The sequence below is a fragment of the Cyprinodon variegatus genome, unplaced genomic scaffold, assembly GCF_000732505.1.
Source record: "Cyprinodon variegatus isolate N-32 unplaced genomic scaffold, C_variegatus-1.0 Scaffold1366, whole genome shotgun sequence".
NCBI lineage: Eukaryota > Metazoa > Chordata > Actinopteri > Cyprinodontiformes > Cyprinodontidae > Cyprinodon > Cyprinodon variegatus.
The window spans coordinates 130,765-136,101 of record NW_015151819.1 but is presented as its reverse complement, the minus strand read 5'-3'; the positions used below and the strand labels follow the sequence as shown (position 1 = coordinate 136,101).

Here is a 5,337-nt window from a genome sequence, read left to right as displayed (position 1 = left end):
CGTGTGAGTAGAACATGATGTAATAATGTAAAATCAAGGGCCCAATGTAAAAAAAACTGTATTTCCATTTAAAATCATCGATCAGCTGGTTTAAAGTGATAGAAACAGAAAACTGTTGTAGATCTAAGTCAGAGGTCATGATGTTCTTCTTCTGTCTCCACAGGATCCTGCGCCACAGCTCTGCTGTTTAATGCAGTTATCCCGGTTCTAATTCTCATTGGTTTTCTTTTCTATCATCTTCTCCATTAATAGTCAGGTGAGTCTCTAAAACTGTTTAACCCGTAATCCTGTTTTTCACTGTTTCCTCTCTCATCAATGTCACAGCCTTAAAAAGAGACACCTTATAAATGTTTCCCTCCCTGCATCTACAGTAGGGAAGGAAACATGTTTCAGTATCCAGATGAAAAAACATTTTTATCTCTAGGTCAAAGGTCAGGTTGAACATTGTTATTGTTTTTGTCTAGAGTGCCAAACTTTCTTCTAAACAACGTTTAGTGACAGGTCAATGGCGTAAATATCGTTAAGTAGAGACAGCATTTGCTTTAAGGCCCACAACCTCTTTGGGGCCCCATCATTGACACCTGGTGGGTCCCTTATGCAATTGTAGATTAGGACGTCTCTTTGTAATGGTAATCATAATGGTGCGATAAATTCCTCTTGAAGCCACCTGATATTGAAGTGGGTGACTGCACCGGACCATGGTTATACCCCAACACAGGGCAGATTTCAACATGATGGTGAACCGTTTAAACACGAGCCCAATAGCAAAGCAGACAGTGGTACTTTTAGTTACTATGTTAATAACTGTGTATAGTTCATTAGATGGTTGGTAAAAAACACACTCATATAATATGTTTCGAACCGTAATAAAGATCTTAACAGAACGATGTATTTGAAGATTTTATTTTTTACACTACAACTTGGAATTATGGGTAATCCAGAGTGCTGTGAAGCTCAAGCTAGCCCGATGGCTTGCTGTGCTAAAATCAGACATCCCTAGTCTCCCGGAAGTTCCGGGAGTCTCCTTGATATAGATAGTTGATGCCCGCGAGTCTGATAAATTGTCCAGGATTTTAGACTATACAAGGGGCTTCCTGATGGAGAGTGTCTCTCTCCATCAGTGTCTATGTCCATCAGTGTCTCTCTGTCTACCAGTGTCTCTCTCCATCAGTGTCTCTCTCTCCATCAGTGTCTCTCTCTCTCCATCAGTGTCTCTCTCTCCATCAGTGTCTCTCTCTCCATCAGTGTCTCTCTGTCCATCCGTGTATCTGTGTCCTTCTGCCTTTTTTCTAACCATGTTCTGATGTTTCTGTCTCCTCACAGAAACTGGTTCAGTCTAGAACCAACCAGAGGACGTCAGACCTAACTCTGAAGAATCAGCCTGATCGGTTCATTGATCCGTCTTTGATTACTTATTATTTTCCTGCAGCTCATTTGTGCCATTTCCTGTGATTCTGTGACAGAAAAACATGTTGGAGCAAAAAAATAAATAAATATTTTTTTAATTTTTAAAACAAAAGTTTCTTTTATCAAGTTTTTGAATCGAGCCATTTCTTTTCTATTTTGCAGTTCAAGTTTAATTGTCAACTGATTTGAAAAAGATTTATTTGAATTTTTCATACTTAATCGGTCCATTTTTCTACCTGCCTTTGTTTTGTCCAACAGAAAAACATAATGTGGAATAAAACTAAGAACCTGCAGAGAAAATCTAGAATCTAAACAAAGGATTATTAAAATAACACTGATATTATTAAACAGGGAATGAATCAGTTTCTGGACAAATGACCACAACTTACTTTAGATTTTCTCTAAGTTGTTCACACGGTAAATCAACTTGCCTCAGCGTTTGTCATAATGCTAACAAAGATGTGAGTTTGCATCAAACATTTTTGAAAAAAAAAACAGGACAAATAACCTCTCTTATTGGTTCAATCTAGGATGAAATGTTTAACTGCTAAATAATAAAGGAGGATTCTGTATTTTATGGGAGGAAGCCCTCATGACTGGCAGTAAATTCATACATCAGTTTTCTCAGTGGACAGAATTAAAAATCTAATCAGTCTGTTTCCCTGATGTAGACCAGTCAGAGTTTAGCATTGCTGTGTGCTGAAATTATTAATATGTGTTTGTAAAGCAACAGCCCCCCTCGCAACCCCAGCAGGGTTAAGTGTGATGGAAAATGGATGGAATGGAAGTAAAAATTCTGTTTTCAAACTTATATCGTTCTTTTTATGTAAGCAGTCACAAGGATGAATAAGATGACTCTGCAGAAAACTATCAGTTTGAAATAGGCACTGCCAATGGGAAGTGAACTAGTGTAGTTAGCGGTCAAGAGCTCAAGACGTCAGTCCTGTGGAAACCAATGAAACCAACAGACTTTTCTCATGTTTTGTAACTGCTTGTGCGTGTGAAAGAACTCTACTCTATATATCTAGGGGGATGAGTCACCCGAGTTGGAGCTTGCTGACAAATTCTAGTGTTTTAATAAAAGGTCTCTTTGTTCCTCTCAGTCTGCTGTGTCTCAGTCTCCAAATACCAACAGACTTCCCATATTACTGAAAGGGAAGGAAATGTTGCAATGCATTATATGCTGCGGTCGTGTCTCCTAGCTCCTCCTCCTTCATATTTCATGGAGTCAACAGGGAGAATATTATCCAGGGTAGGAAGGAGCTCCAGACTGGTGTGCTGTATGCAGACAGCTTTCTGCCTTATGGATGCCATTACAGGACAGACACACACAGGAATGATACACAGCCTACCAGGATAGAACTACAAATAGCAGAAGTTACACAAACATAGTGAACAAATGAAGCGTTCAGTTATAAAACCCAAAAAGTGTGCAGGTGAGGATTAGTGTGCATCACACAGATTACAGTGAAGAAATATTGTATTTTTGGAGGTCAGCTGTGTGTGTCATGCAGAATGAAGTCATCAAAATGACCCTTTTGTCTTTACTGGCACTTCTGCATCTGAATGAAAGTTACAGATTTCTTTCCAGATTGGTTCATTTCCTGGACCTCAGCTTTCCCCCAGAACGGCTCCAATCAGGCCCTAAATGTTTCCTCCATAGGCCTGGACATTCTGGCAGAGGAGTAAAGTTGGCTGGATGTTCTATGTTACAGTTCTTTAAACTCGTAAACCTAATATTATAGTTTTAAACTTATTACTTTATTTTGTTAATCAAATAAAACAAAAAAGGAAATTTCTAAATTTTGAATGCATATTGACTTAATAAGGCATAGAATCTTAATTAAACCTAATTGAATAGAAATGTCACTTCATGCAGCTATATTAATAAATTATAGCTTGCCCTGTTTTTTATTTCATGCTTTTTCATGCCTTCTGTCCACCAGTCTCTGTCTGTCAGTGTCTCTCTGTCCACCATTGTCTCTCTGTCCACCATTGTCTCTCTGTCCACCAGTGTCTCTCTCCATCAGTGTCTTTCTGTCCATCAGTTTCTCTGTGTCCATCACTGTGACTCTTCCATCAGTGTCTAAGTTTAACTGTCAACTGATTTGAAAAAGATTTATTTGAATTAATTATACTTAATCGGTCCATTTTTCTACCTGCCTTTGTTGTGATTAACAGAAAAACATAATGTGGAATAAAACTAAAAACCTGCAGAGAAAATCTAGAATCTAAACAAACGATTATTAAAATAACACTGATATTATTAAACAGGGAATGAATCAGTTTCTGGACAAATGACCACAACTTACTTTAGATTTTCTCTAAGTTGCTCACACGGTAAATCAACTTGTCTCAGCGTTTGTCATAATGCTAATAAAGATGTGAGTTTGCATCAAACATTTTTGAAAAAAGAGGAAAAATCACGTCTCTGATGATTGACTGAGGGATTCTATGAAACCAACAGAGGTTTTTCTCATGTTTTGTAACTGCTTGTGCGTGTGAAAGAAGTCTGCTCTCTATATATCTAAGGGGATGAGTCACCCGAGTTGGAGCTCGCTGCCAAATTCTTGCAACAGCCTACCAGGATAGAACTACAAATAACGGAAGTTACACAAACGTGGTTGTACCATATCTGTAAAAAAAAAAAAAAACAATATTTCAAATTAATGCAAATGGATCATAACCACTAACGTCAATAGGTTAGTTCCCAGAAGATAGATATGACTCATGAAAGAGCAGACAGAGACTAGAAGTTTGCAGTTGTGAGTGCCTTGTATTTATAGTGAGGAAAATTATATACTGTACATATTTACAACATCAGTGAAATGTCCAAATGGCCATATAAAATCAGCAAAAGAGAAAAAAAAAAAAAAAAAAAAACAATGAGAAAAAAAAACACATTATATTTACATTGATATAGGCACTAAAACTGTGTAATACTTAAGCTTTTTAATATTTATATCTTATGTATTTGTAACTAAGGTGTAAAGTGTTTTCACTTTCATAAACTTATGTTAAAATAAACACTAATGTAACAGTTTACATCTCAGAAGATGGAGAGTTATAAAAAATAAATAAATTCGAAGTTACAATAAAAGAACGGATTGTGTTTATTGTGATTCTTTTCATTATAATTTAACCAATAAATACTTTCTAAAAACTTTAAATACATAAAAACAAAAACCTCAAAGTTTTGGGTGGTTTCCCTTCTGTTATGCGTCCTGGCGTCCAGCAGGGGGAGCTGCAGTGATGAGAGATGTTCCATTTCTGCGTTTACTTCTTTATATAATCTGTGTTTAAACATTATAGATAACAATAACATGAATATTTTGAAATTGATTTAATGTTGGTTCAGTGTTTCATCTCTGACTTACGGGACAGGAAACATCTGGGACCCAGATAAAGGCTCTCTGCTTCTCAGTTAAATGAAAGTCAGTGAAAATGAAAGTGAAGAAAATGGCAGCCGTGAGGACAGCAATGATGTTGGGATTTTTCATCACATGGAAATAATCTAAAAAGCTGGAACCACTTTGGTACCAGCTTTTATCAAACACCATCTTCAGCTCCGTGGCTCGGTGTGGGGAGGAGCGACGTCACCGTTCATTGAAATAGAAAACATTCTGAGACCGTACGCATATCCCTGGTGGTCTAGTGGTTAGGATTCGGCGCTCTCACCGCCGCGGCCCGGGTTCGATTCCCGGTCAGGGAACTTTCCTTTTGGGCGGTTGCGGTTTTCGATCAGAGGAGTATTTCAGGTCAGACAATAGGCGATACCCGCTTATTTTGAACGAAAATAGACTTTGAACTCCTTCACCGACCTTTTCCTATTAATCATTTACAAAAAAAATATTTTATAACTTATTTTTTGGTATTTTTTGAAGCATATGGCCATGGGCGGTTATAGACAGGGGCCAACTGGGGCCAGTG

General features: G+C 37.6%; 1 non-coding gene across 1 annotated transcript; it reads left to right on the top strand.

Moving 5' to 3' along the window:
* The first annotated feature begins 5,047 nt into the window (after positions 1 to 5,047).
* trnae-cuc lies at positions 5,048 to 5,119 on the top strand. The gene has a single exon. It is a non-coding gene; the product is annotated as a tRNA-Glu (tRNA).
* The last annotated feature ends 218 nt before the right edge of the window (positions 5,120 to 5,337 follow it).